The 14983-nt window shown below is 35.0% G+C and overlaps 1 protein-coding gene across 2 annotated transcripts in view; it reads right to left on the bottom strand.

The window, feature by feature from the left end:
* Positions 1-10699, bottom strand: part of LOC106667087 (beta-1,4-galactosyltransferase 4-like) — a 42686-nt gene extending 31987 nt beyond the window's left edge. For both annotated transcript variants that reach the window (XM_024225533.1, XM_024225532.1), the window contains exon 1: positions 10663-10699. The gene's annotated coding sequence lies outside the window, so the exon portion shown is untranslated. The remainder of the gene's footprint in view (positions 1-10662) is intronic.
* Positions 10700-14983: the final 4284 nt, after the last annotated feature.

Here is a 14983-nt window from a genome sequence, read left to right on the forward strand (position 1 = left end):
AATCCAATCTGTGGTCCTTGCACAAGAAATCCTCAAGAAAGGACAAAAAGTTGTGCACAAATATATATATATTTATATATATATATATTTTTTTTTCTGAGAGCACCAAGGGCTTTAGACCCCTTTAACTCAAAGCTGGTGTGGAAATGCTTAACATATCTTCAACTCCTGGGAAAACGAAGTCATGTAACTCTCAGGTATTGAAGGCAAACAGGCTGACAAACTAGCAAAAGCAAAAGCAGACGTTATATTCTTCGGACCAAAATCACAAATTGGCACTCCTCAAAGCATGGTAGAATTGAACAAATGGATGAAGAAAAAAACATTGGATGAATTCACTAGTGCAAAACTATCAAAGATGTTTCTGAACATATTTTGAGAAAAATAAAAATCTACCTCTTTCTAGCAAAAACGAATTAAAGAAAATAATAGGTCTACATGCTGGCTATTTGGCTAATTTAATTACTTGCCTATAAAATAGGAAAAATGAGACAAGAACTTGCCAATTCGGTCAAAAATTGGCACGGAGAAGATACAACCACTTCGAAAAGACGACAGAAGAGAAGCCTCGGAAAGTACTCAACTTAAGGGTAGTGCACTATCTGGTGTTTGGATATAACGAAGGGCCAATTCTCCAATAGATTTGTTCTCAGCGGATGAAAAGACAAGTCACCAGTCAGGAAAATCCGCAGTGCTAACTTTTTTATTTTTTTTCAACTATACATTTCTGTGCAAAGTTGTTCAACAAAAGGATGCAAAGAAGTCTGTAAAATGTTCCGACGTCTAACGAGACGTTTATTATTTGTGTGTTTTGTAAATGAGAATGAACATCGTGTCACAGCTAGATTCTCCCGTGTCTTTTCATTTTGATAAATTTTCCGTTTCAAATTGTTGTACTTCTTTAAACTATTTTGTATTCTAAAAAAATATGCTTTCAACAACTGATTTGGCTAAAATATTGGCCCCGATATATAGTTATATCAGTTAAAATAAAACAATGGGACCAAAAATAAACGATTAATTCTACGCCTTTCGTTCGGCCACTTTCCAACGTAAATTTTCAATTTATTTTCAATTATGATAAAGAAAATCATCTCCGCTTAAAATTCTTTATCATAATTTAAAATTATCTCTTAAAGAAAACACGCCGAATAGATAACTGATTTTGACATCATCGAGTCGAAGGCTGAGGGCTTATTCTTGAAGAAATTTTACCGAGCGGGTCTTTTTTAATCTCAGTCCTCCGTAGGAATAAATTAAACCAATTACCTTTAATTAGAGTTAAGATGGATTTTAACCTTGTGGTATTTTTGGTAAGTTAACAACTTATTGGCCAAGACTGTTCAATGATTCAATTGCTCAATTAATAATTATATAAACAAGTAATGCGAAGTGATGAAAAGATCTTTCCCGACTTATGAATTAACACTATACTTTAAAAATTCCAATAAAACCTATTATATATATATTTTTCCTTGTTAAAATTTTTACCTTTCTCTTCTTTAAAGTTAAATGGCTGTACATGCAGTTTGGTCGCTTCTACAAAAGCTCAACAAACTTTATTTACAAATATTTACAACGAACCGTGAGAGTGCAATATCCTGAAAGTAATAACCGGTAGAACTGATGGACAGGTACTTGCTTTGTCCTATGGACCGACGGAAAACATAAATCAATAAATTTCAGTATGGTTCAGATATTGAAATATTTCAGATGAACTTTTGTCTTGTAATGAAAAATGTATGCGATGAAAGACATCGAAAAGCCTTTCAACTACAAAACTTTATTGGCCTCAAAAAATAAAGGCATCTACTTATGTTTGTTAAAATTTATACATAAGTGCGCGTTAACCATATGAGAATTAAATATTAACTAAGAGATTTGTTATTGTTATTTATCTATTCGTTTGTTTATTAGTTAATTTATTTATTTATTTGGCTATTTATTTATTTATTATGGTCTTCTCTAGTTGACTTCGAGTCTGTATGGATCACTCTAAACAATGGGGGAGGTTTCCGGGCTGGTGTCGGGGGGGCCGTCGGTCCGGCTGCTGTTTTCTTGCTGGGTCGAGAAGGGGGCCTCCAGAGCGAAGTTTGCTCCGGGGGTTTGGGAGATGTGGACTTTTCCACATTATTTCGATGTTAGTGGTTTTTATCCACATTTCCGCTAAGACCCTCGTTATAGAGAAAGAATATTCCTAAAGAAGAATACCCAAATGGCAGGCCCGTTGATCCGCCCGGCTTGTTGGCTGCGTCCGGGTTGGTGGCCCTCTTGGTACCGCCTAAATAGCAACCCTCCACATGTTGTTGCACACGAGTTTTAAAGTCCAGTGGCTAATGCGGAAACGTAAAGCCAGAAAAAAAACAACTTTTGTCTTAAAAAAATCTCTATTTATATGATGTTATTTAATACCTAAACCTTACAAAATTATTATTGTCTCCTCCTTTTTACGATATAATGAATCATTAAAATCAAAATAATGCTAATTAATTACAAGATGAAAAGTTATCAGATATGATGGGCGTTCCTTTATTTTAATTCTGATGTAAATAATGTTAATTAAACCTAAAGGTGTAAATAAAATGCTTACATTCAGAACAGAGGAAAGACAGAAAAACTCTTTTCTTGAAACTAATTTAAAAACATTTTTATTATTACATTTTGTGTTTTACATCTTTTTTTAAAGCAGAGCTATACGAGAAAAAGTAATACATTTTTAATTTTTTCTGTCGACAAATATGCAATTTGTAATATAATTTTTTTGGTTGAATAATTTTTTAAAAAGATTTCAGGATGAGGTTATCAATAGGAATCATTATTGTTTTATGTTCAAGTTTGATTAACTTTTTAAATGCATGAAAAGAATGAGTTTCCGTTGCTATCATCGACAAAGTTATAAATTGCTTCCATATTTACTGTATTTTATACCCGAATAATTACAACTTACTTAATTACAATAAGGACAAATACAGTAATTTTTAATATTTTTGCTAGTTCATTGTTCAGTTTATGTCACACCGATTTTATTTTATTTAATTAAGCTCAACTCTGAATATATACATGTACAGAATTGGCTTATGATTTTCCTGATATTCCTTCAACCCCTCTCCCACTGCACATTCACGCTAATAAATATATTCAATCTCTATCCACAATAATACAGCCTTTTCTTACAAGAATAGGAACTCTGGATCCAAATATGTGTCGACGTGCTCAGGTACAATTCTAATGTTGGGCGGAATTCCTACTAGCTCTCTTTAAGGAACCAAGAAATGACAGTTTTTAATTGAGTGGGGCAATCGAGCTTTCTCAACATGCCTGGCACAAAAGTGGACTTTAGTCAAAAAGTAACTTGTCCGAATGTCATTTTTAATTGGTGAGGGCGATCCTTCTGAGATTGAGATTTTCTAAGACCCATATATCGACCATGCTCGTCATACGCTGCCATTTCCATTTAATCATATTTTTATTGCCTTTTTAATGGCAGAGACCAGGCTTTCAAGCGGAAACAGTAGCCATTGATCACATTGCCAGGGACATAAAATGGCATGGTAATACCAACTACTACATACTATCTATATGCCAGGTGGCACTACATGCAACTACCTTATCGGTTGTCCATTTGGGACTGCATCTAGGCCCTATCAGACTTTGGAGGAAATTATAAAATTACCCTTGTTTTAGGATCAGAGCACACAGGGCAGAAGGGCAACGAGTAGTTAAATTGGTCAAGGGAAATACAATAAGGACACTTATTGTTCCTGAACCCTTTTGCGGCAAATCAAATTGCCAATACATAGTTCCATTATACAATAAGTCCTATATTCAATGAGATAATGTTCCAGGACAGAAGAAACGCATAAGTTAATTAAAGTTATTCAAAGGAACATTGCAGAAAGTAACGGCAGAACTACTAAACCTAAGGACTAGAATGATTGTAAATTGCCGGCTGGACACTACAGACTCGTAAGGCATGTTGTAGACTTGTATCTGCAGAAACAAACTTGAGCAGATATGGTCAAGAAGAAGCAGAAGCAGCGGAACACGTCCTCAGTTGGTGCGGATGGAGAAGATTCCTACTCCTGGAAGAGGAAAAGCCAAGTCATGGATGATTCACAGGGAAGCCTTTGACAAAGCTTTGAGACCTGGTAAAAAGCAACCTTGACAAAGAGACGACAGAGACTTCATAATAGATCGATATTGGTCGTGGTGCGCCAGGTCGTAAAGAGGCCGACTCTTTCTAACCTTAACCTTAATCTTAACTTATGTGTCCGAGGACCCAGACAACCACCACCGTTTTGCCGAGACGTTTTATTTCCGAGCATCTCTCTAAAAGAGAGAAGCACGACGAGGTGGAACTGTCATGGACCATAACCGAAAGTCGAATCGATCAAGGTTGGCATCGATTGTTTTATGAAGAAATTCTTTATCAATAACAGATCAGTTAGTTGTATTACTTGATTTAATAGTAAATCTTTCTTCCGATTTCCATTATAATGCTACAGACTTCCTTGATGAAAGTTTCTCAGCATGTTAACTTATTTGAGTTGATCATTGATAAATACGTGTCAATAATAGTCGAAAGCCAAAAGTTGATCATTTTTGATTAAGAACATACAGTTTTTCCCTGTAATTTTTTGACAACTATCGTTTAACATGAATAACTTACGTCTTTTCCAGCTAAACATTATTGATGGTTATGAAAGAGCAAAAAATGTCTTCGAGAGAATTTAGATGTGAATTGATCGTATCCAATTATTTGCACCGATTTATCAAAAGGAAGAGTAGAAAAATAAAATTCGATTCAGATTCAAATTTATTCCTGGTATTGTTAAATGAAATACGGCGTAGCGCGTATACTGAGCCTTATCAGCAGAAGGATATCCACTCTGCCCACTTCCTTATAATATTTTTTCCTTTGATAATAAATTCACTTGGGAGTGTGACCTTTGAGCGGCTGTATATTATGGACGGGAGGGTGAAAATATACAACCTCCAGGGCTATTCTCGTATTACTCTGAAGTCTGATTAAATGCACTTGTATTAAGGTGTTAGTTTACTTGGCTGGTGGTTGGATATAAAAAAAGCGTAGGTTTAAAGAATATTATGGAGAATATGGAATATTACGCCTTAGCCTCGGACTAAGCGTGATGGCAAATCCATAATCTATCCGGTTTGGTTTTTCTCCTCTTTTATTCTTAACGGATACGTGCTAATTTTTTTCTTGGAACCATTGAACTTACTGAAGTACTGAGGGATGCATATTAATACAGTAATTAATTATTCGGAAATCGTGAGATGCTGTCTGGTGTGATGTAGGTTTCAGAAAAGCATTTGCTTTATCGTGCCAACGTTTCGATCTTTGTTGAGATCATCTTCAGGCCTCAAAGTGTTTGTTTTCTGCGTAATTGTGCCATTCTTGCGTGGCGTGTTGAGTGTGCCTATGAGAGTGGGCAAGAATGGCACAATTACGCAGAAAACAAACTCTTTGAGCCCTGAAGATGATCTCAATAAAGATCGAAACGTTGGCACGATAAAGAAAATGTTTTTTCTGATTCCTATATCACACCAGACCGCATCTCACGATTTCCGAATGATCATCGACTAACGGTCACTAATTACCACAGATTTCTACACGAGAAGAACGAAGAACATGGGATTCTACGAACGAATTTCAACTACATATGGTCACGGAGCAAAAAGTATTCTGAAGGACATCGCCGATAATGAGAAGAAACAGTAATTAATTTTCTATGTTGGCTTTCGATTTGTGTACTTTCAGAGATAACTTTTTTCACCGAGTTTTAGAGTAAGACTCAACAGGTTCGAATGTATAATAAACAACAGAAAATATGTGAAAAGGAAATTTGAACGTTTTCAGGTTTTGTATTTTTCTCGATTTTTTTCAGGTTTACTTGCTTAATTTATGCGGCAATCGACTCAGGAGGGACAAATCGAACCGGGGGAAAAGTGTCGCACTTGGAAATTTTCAGATTCTTTTTTGTGTACCTACCTGCATTTTTGGCAAAACCAACTATTGTTTTAGTAATACAAGTATTTCCTAAGAGAATTTAGTTAGTGTGGATTATACAAATCTTTTTCCAAAAGAAGTACTTTTTCATAAATCTATAACATTTCATTGCGTCCTTAAAAATGTTTTGTATGGTGTGTTGTCATCTTTTTAATTACACACTATAATTTCTAACTAAAAAATTCCGAGAAATATCGAGTACTCTGGAGGACTGAAGGACCAGACTTCTATGTGGTGATGGGTGTATATGTATTGTATGTTTGTATGTTCTTACTTTGTAGTTGTCAACCTTAGGCACCAAAGAGAGGTGTGGATTTTTTAGGATATCGACTTAGTCTTCACATAAAAGATGAGAATCGGTTACAGATTGAGATGATCAAAGACAGGCTAAAAAATACGCGTGAAAGACCAAAAAAAGAAGTAAATATATGCAAAGAGAAGAGAACAGCATAAAAACAAAGGACACAAAACGGGAAGCAAGACTAGGAGGCGTGGAGAAATGACAAGAAGCAGGCGCAAACAAAAGGGAGAAAAGGAATCATAGGAGTTAATAAAAATGAAAGCGAGTAAACATAAAAGCCTAGAAACATTGGAAACGAGAATGCATGCTAAAGACGTTGGAAGAGAGGACACATTAAGTCATTCAGTCATCAGAAGTGTAGGGTGCCAGATGACAGGCCGGGAATGTTCCACGGAAGCGAGAAGACAATTTCATCAGGTCCCGGAAGCAAGGACTTGACAGTGCCTAGAGACAAAGATAAAGGATGCGATTCGATGCCCTTAAGAAATACAAAGTCGCCAACTTTGCCATAAAGCCGAGTTTGCAAAAGAGAAACAAACTTTTTTTATTGTTTTTTTGTAAAAAAGTTTTTATAATTCGGATTAACCGAATTATTTAAAAAAATAAATTCATTGCTTAACCACTCAGGCAGGACAGTCCTCAAGGTAAAAATAAATATTTTTAGAATTTAGAAAATAGTTATTTTTCATTCGTGTTATTCATTATACTGACGAAAAGTATGAAAAGTTGATTCAGGGCAACAATATGACAAATAAGGGGTGAAAAAAGCATCCCTGCTTAAATTTTTTATTAGACAACTCTTCATCAAAAAGTATTTTGTAAGATTGCAGAAAAATCTAAATAAAGATTTTTTTTGTATAAAGGAAACTTGCCTTTTAAAAAATTTGTCCTCTTGAAGGACTGCTTGGAAAATGGCAACTGTAATAAATTCATAAGTTAACAACATAAATTAAGCAGTTTTGGGTGTGTACCAGCCATGCTCCTTTTCCTACATTTGAAATTTATTTTATAAACTTTTAAATTATCATTTACCATAAATGAAAAGTAATTATTTTAAACCTTTTTTTGTCATGTCAAAAAATCTGCATTGTCAAAATTTTTAAATAAAAGGCAACGTAAGAAAATTAACCCTTAACTCTGGAGTAAAACAGTAATACAATATATGATTTAACCAATATGTAATTATTTTTTATGGTGGTATTTCTAGGTCAAAGTAGTGGGTTTTTTAAGGTTGGACGTGAGTTCAAACTTTCGGCATCATGCAATTACTTAGTTGAAGAAAATCCCCAGAAAGAAGTAGGTACTGAGATGCTTTCAGCAAGAAAGTAGCGGCATCAAAATGCATGGCGAACCTAAGGATTTATTAGTAAATAAAATAAAAAACCGGCTGTTTCCCGGATCCCTCATGAAATTTAAACTTGCAAAAAGCACTCCGCCCGTGATAAACGGCACATTTTACTCAATAAAAAGCAACTGTGGATACAGGATGTTTATAAAATACACATTTGGGCTGGGTGGTTTTCCCCCCGTTCGCCTTTATTTCTTGAATTGAACAAATAGGTGGAAATCCAACCTGGGACTGTTGAATTGGAAACAGCCTTTCGGTTTTCTTTTACATAAAAAGGATCGGATCCTTACACCAGGAACTGATGAATTAAGGTTGTACACATTTCAAAAAAATGTTTAATGAAAATGAGGTCAATTTCAAACTCATAAACACATTCATTCAATAACAACAAAAAAAAATTTCTTTCCATGTATATTTTGTAATAAAATTCAGTGGTAAGGCTAATTTGAAAGAAAGCAAACTCCCAGTTCTTCGTCAAGCTTTTGAGAAATTACTAACTAGGAGTTTCAACTATTGTTGAAAGTAACAAATTTTAACATCTTCTTACAAGACTGTAAATGTACTTGTATAATTTTTTTATCTGACAGTAAAATCGATTTGAAAGGATGATACACTGATGGATAAATTACCGCAATTTATTTATTTTAAAAGTAAATCCATTATCTTTCTACATTATTATGCAGGTAATTCGGAGCTATCGTAGTTAAAATAACAGTAAATAATGCTTTATTTACTTTAGCACTGATACAATTTTCACAAAAAATAGTATTAATCCCTTACATTATGATATGCCTAAAGAGGGCTTTCAGTTGATCTTTTTCCTTCGTTGATTTCATTTGATATTATTCTTTTTCTTATAAACCTTTTTCAATGGCTCTAGTCAGGCATTTGAGGAGTACAGTGCTAGGGGACATAGCATTATTAGAGGAAGGATAAAGCCAGCGCGATGTAGTAAGGAAAAAGTGTAAATCACTCTACAATAAGCAGGGTTCTTCGGCGCTTCAGAGAAGAAGGCCTTCACACTAGATGGGCAGGGTAGGGTCGACCTAGGTCTGTAGGCGAAGGAATCGATAGTCATCTGTCATCAGACCCTACGAAGCCGCAGCATTACCGGAAAATAGATAAGACATCTGAAAAGACAAGGAAATGTTTCGATTTCCTCCAAGACTGAAAAAAGAAGGCTTATTGAAAATACCTCTAGGCCAGACACGCCCGGCTCGTGGACCTCTTCTTACCACAGAAAATGGCCAGGCTTCAGTTCGCACGGCAAAATGTGAATTGGGAAGATTGGGGACGAGACTTTACAGACGAGATGAGAGTTGACATCAAATCTTCAAATGGGCGTAATTTCATATGGAGACGCTAAGGAGAAAGATACGCCATATGCTGTTTGTTCCTCTGGTGGCATTCCATCGTCGGTTATTGATGGTGTGGCAATTCCTTAAACACCCACCGATATGGTCGTCATGCAAGAAAGATCTCTAACTTCACAGAGGTACTTACAAGATATAATATAAGGACATGTAGTGCCATTTGCCCCCCCCCCACATCGGAGAGAGGTTCTTGCTAATGCACGATGCCAGGACACATAGAACACATATTGTGGATGACTATGACCGAGGTTGGTATTGAGATCTTGGTGTGGCCAGTTCGTAATCCAGTTTTGAACTCAATCGAGCATTTGGGACCAACTTAAGCGAAATACGACGGCGAAACCCAAATCCTAACACCCTTGAAAAGTTAGGAACGACTGTTCTTGATGAATAGAAAAGAATTCCTCAGGATTTTATCTGCAATCTTTTCCAAGAATTCGAGTCAGAGGTGGAAATGACTCGGAAATAAAAGTGGTTGTTTTTTATTTGCTCAATAATTTGTTTTAAAGAATTAGGTAATAAACATTTTCTCTTTAAATGTCTTATTTTTACAACCAAACCCTGCTGTGTGCAAAATATGAACAAACCCAAATACATTAAATTTTAAGGGTGGTTTATTTTATCCACCAGTGTAGAAGGTTGTTACATGTTATAAATCTTCTTTTTCTCACACCGGAAAATCCAATAACATCGAACTATCTGCCTTTTGGAAAGTAATAAATATCTCGAATTCTCCAGATATACTGCTTATTTCTCTGGAATTTAATATTGAGAGGTATAAAAACTATGCCGACAGGAAAGTTACCAATTATTAATCATGATCTTAAATCAAAGTGTGATTCTGGATCCTAATTTTATTTTCCAAATACTTTACATCTTAACTAATTACTTTTAATCAAACGAGTGATGGGAGCTTAATTAAAAAATCCTTTTCAACCTTTAAAGAAAACATAAAAATAATCTTGCAGTTCATGATGAAATTATATCAATTTTTTTCCTGTCTGGATATAGGAAACAAATAGGTAGATATTTATTGCATCAGTTGAGAAAAGTTGCTTTGTAAGACTAAAACAAGTTGTTAGTACGATTGACAGCTGCCAACAGATCGCCTGTCAACCCTCAGTATCAAACTTGGGACCCTTTGTGGCAGAAGTAATGGCATCACTCGGATTATCATCCCAATTGCAAATCAGGACGTTAAATTTAAAATTTTGACAAAAATTGCCTTTCAACGCGTGAACATCGTGTGCAATCTGTAATACTTTCTTATTTTAAATAAACGTTTTCGTATTCGGAAATTTTGTCTGCTTAGGAAAAATTTGAAATTTTTAACGTGCGATGTACTACATAAAAATATATATTTTCAAATTTTCACTTGCACTTAAGATTTATCGTGTTTAAAAATATTTAACGCAATTTTTTTTTACAACATGAGCACTTTGTTTCAAATAAAAAATATCAATATTTCATATATTTTTAAACATTTTTTACCTCCATAAATAATTTTTTGTTACAAATAATATATTTAAAAAAATCAACTTTAAGGCGACAAATTAGATTATTTTTTTTAAAGTGCAACGATCTGTATGAAGGTTATTAGAACACTTACCCGAGAATAATGTCGTGTTGTCTTCAGTGAGTCTAGGCGGGAACTGGGAGGGATAAGGGATGCTGGTCCCTCAGATCAATATAATTTCATCCCCCTTCCCTGCCAACACTCTTGAACGGGAGACATCGATTGAAATCTTCGATATTACCTTTTAAAAAGGTATCGATTTATCATGTGGTCTAAAGTTTCCGTCTCGTTTCAAAAAAGTTACGAACTTTTATGAGCACAGGGTCTCCCATGCGGCACTTCACCATTCTATAAAGTTTTAAAGGAGGGGGACACTTGGTCGAAAGTTTAGACCTGTTATTACTTTATATGTTCTTTTAAAGCTACATTTTTTCGGCTTAGAATTATTCGGTTTATTTAAATTTTTTTCTAATATGAGGGGGGTCAGTTAACACATTGAAATATTTAATGAAAAAACGGAATTTTGAAGGAAAATAATATTATTAGGTAATTTTAGCCGTTTTTATTTAACACGGTAGAGATATGTATAACAAAGATGCGTTTGAACCTCAATTCGAAGAAAAAAAAAAGAATGACCGGAAAGATATAGGAGAAAGTATAAGGATAGAGAGGAAGAGAGGTGTACGAAAGTACAATGTTCGATGATTAAAGGATTTATATATTTAAACTTTTATCTTTGTTTATTTAGAAATCGTGAGGTGCGGTCTGGTGTGATGTAGGTTTCAGAAAAACATTTTCTTTATCGTACCAACGTTTCGATCTTTATTGAGATCATCTTCAGGGCTCAAAGTGTTTGTCTTCTGTGTAATTGTGCCATTCTTGCGTATCGTGTCGAGAGTGCTTTTATCTTTGCTTAAAAAAGTAAAACAACTACGTTTAGTTACAAAAAAAAATTATGTTAAAAAAATAATGGAAGAAGTATTCCAGCAAGTAGTATCACTACTAGCTACTGGATCAGATATCACTTTGGCTAGAGGAAGTAGGCTGTAACAATTAGCAGGATATTTTCTGAAAATTCATGTTTTGATCATTGACAACATCCCTAGAGCATAAGCAGTTTTTCCCTGGAGTCTTTTCTACACGGAAGGAACCCGTTCCGACATTCGTCCTTCTTTCTAGGTATTATCTCATCCTGTTATCTGCCGACCCTAAAGCTAACTGATCCATTCTGTCCATTTCAGGCAGTCCTCAATAGAGCATCTTAGGTTCACTTTTTCCGACGATCCGGCAATATTTTTTGCAACCCGTGATCCTTTCTTTTCGATCCCTCCAGGACCATCTTCTTACTTTAGAACCATGGTTCCGTAAATGGAGAACAGAAGAAATGAAAACAAATTCCCATATGTATCCTTTACACTAAAACTCGAAATAAACATAAAATAAATTTAACTACAGATACAAAGCAACCAAAAAGCTGCGGTCAAGGCTTACTATTCACAAAAATTTTTTTATTCAGCTCACCTAGTTACTATATGGACTTACTGACTGGAAATTGACCGGGACGTCTAAAAAATCAAAATAGGATCCACTCCCTTCAGTCCAAAATTCTCCGCACAATCCCAGATGATCTGTTCTTTATTAGTTACCATAGTCTCTACTCATTATCCAAATTCCTTATGTTACTAACCTAGCCAATTCCCGATACATCAAATTTCACTCCAAATTATCTTTTGTCCAATGATCTTTATATTAGTAGCCTCTTTACCAATCCTTTTATGAGATTTAGACGATGCCCTCGCGATTAACTGCGCACATATGGCCATCCATCGGGTCATATCATGCAGTCGAAATATCTGATTAATGTTGCTCATCGATGGGTGGTTCTCATTCACGCTTAACACGCTACTTATGTTTTTTCATGTAACCTATCTGCTTAAGTTGTACACTAATAAAAAACAAAATCACTAGTAAGTTGTAAATCAGGGATGCGGTCTTCTGCGGTCGATTCATCCTTCCTTCGTAAAAACCATATTTTCATTTTCTTTTCGGCGTTACCTTTTGGGTCCTATGTTATATGCGATGAGGATCGAATTATTGTTTCCTGTAATCCATATTGTAAATTACACTCTTATTGTATGGAAGAATTATATAAATTAAAGCTGTTGATTTTTTAATTGTTCTATCTCTAGCAGACTATCTTCAAGCATAATTCCAAGAAATATAATTTTACTCCTAGGATTACACGAGTACAAGATTGAATTCTCACCATTCGTCATAAAAACCAACAAAGCATTGAGTACAAATTGCACATAGCAACATGGCTTATCCAGTCGTATGTTAGCATAATGTCGAAAGAGCCTTTGCGTTTGGTGCAGCTTTTAAGTCGTTCTGCTTTTTAAGATTGTTCAGAAGGGAGGATTTCACTGTAATATACAGTTCATTCGATAAAAAAGCTGTATAAAGGAGAAGCTTGAATAAAGTTAAAATTTAAAAGAAGTTAAGTAGAAAAATGGAAAAAAGCCCACAGCTTGCATGAATGATTTAAAGACCCGGCCATCTTATTATGGTTTTTCGTCAGTTAATTACTTTTTTAAAAATAAATCTTTCCTAAAGCTAACAGAATTGTAAGTACAGAAAGTTTTACATAATTTTAAATAATACCTTCTTCGGAGTCACTGGTCACCAAAATTTTTTTTCCACTTCGACCTACAACATCTATTGTGGAATATTTTAGTAGTGATACATCCTTTCATCGGAGACCAAATTCCCCTTTTTTTCCACCCTGATCTACAAGATCTATTGTGGGATATTTTATCCTTTCTTCGGGGTCACTGCAGACAAAATTCTCCCTTTCTTCCACTCTGATCTACAAAATCTATTGTGGGATATTTTATCCTTTCTTCGGGGTCACTGCAGACAAAATTCTCCCTTTCTTCCACTACGACCTGCGAGATATATTGTGGGATATTTTAGTAGTGATACGTCCTTTCTTCGGATTCACTAGTGACCAAAATTTCCATTTCTTCCACTACGACCTGCGAGATATATTGTGGGATAATTTAGTAGTGATACATCCTTTGTTCGGAGTCATTGGCGATCAAACTATCCTTTTGTTGCACTACGACCTCCAAGATATATTGTGGGATATTTTTGTAGTGATACATCTTTTCTTCGGAGTCACTGGTGACCAAAATTTCCCTTTCTTGCACTACGACCTGCAAGATATATTATGGGATATTTTAGTAGTGATACATCTTTTCTTCGGAGTCACTGGCGACCAAAATTTCCCTTTCTTCCACTACGACCTGCAAGACTTATTGTGGGATATTTTAGTAGTGATACATCTTTTCTTCGGAGTCACTGGTGACCAAAATTTCCCTTTCTTCCACTACGACCTGCAAGACTTATTGTGGGATATTTTAGTAGTGATACATCTTTTCTTCGGAGTCACTGGTGACCAAAATTTTCCTTTCTTGCACTACGACCCGAAAGTTCTATTGAGGGATATTTTAGTAGTGATATTTCCTTTCTTGGGGGTCACTGGCGACCAAACTATCCCTTTCTTCCACTACGATCTTTAAAATCTAAGGTCCAAGATTTTAGTAGTTAAACACTCTTTCTTCGGGGTCACTGGTCACCGAAATCGCTTGTTCCAATGCGACCTACAATTTCTGTCGTGGAATATTTTAGTAATGATACATTTAAGTAAAATCATTGTTTTAAAATAATTTTCTTCACTTTTTCTTTATTCTTGTTGAATATCTTTTCATATGGCTTAGGCAATTATTTAAGCATGTCCTACGTATACACTTTTTTATTTAAATCATTTCGATACAATTTAAGCGTCGTCTTCAGTACATTTTTAATGAGTATTTCTCGACGTACCATAGAAAAAAGGCACCACCTGTACAAGATGCTCTGTTGCAATTGTCTAATTAAAACGAATTTGTTAGTAAGCTCTGAAACAATTTATATTAATCTTAAAAATAAAAATCTTTAATCTATAGTCGGAATTATCTTAAGACTGTCGCTGGCCAATAGTCTCATGATATCATTTTTTGTTTTATCTAATTGCCGGTTGTTTTTGTTTCATGGTGGAATAGAATCGCCTTTTAATGAAATATCGTGGGTTGCGTGAGAACATGAGTAAATTGGAAAGCTATTTCATCAAGAAATTAAAATCATCGCAAAATCATTGGTATTAATCAAAGAGGGCTCTGGCAACTGGCAAGGAAGAAGAAAACTAGTTATAATAACGGACGTTGTTTGTTGTTCAGTTAAAAAACTGATATTTTCTAAAGATAATTTCTTTTCCTTTAGGAAATGCGGTTTCGTTTCGGTGTTTATATCGCCTGTTTCTTTGAGATTCATGTTGACTAAGCATGTTTTTATCCAACTGGCATTGTCGGTTTCT

This window comes from Cimex lectularius, unplaced genomic scaffold (genome assembly GCF_000648675.2).
Source record: "Cimex lectularius strain Harlan isolate CLEC.00 unplaced genomic scaffold, Clec_2.1 scaffold72, whole genome shotgun sequence".
Taxonomy (NCBI): domain Eukaryota; kingdom Metazoa; phylum Arthropoda; class Insecta; order Hemiptera; family Cimicidae; genus Cimex; species Cimex lectularius.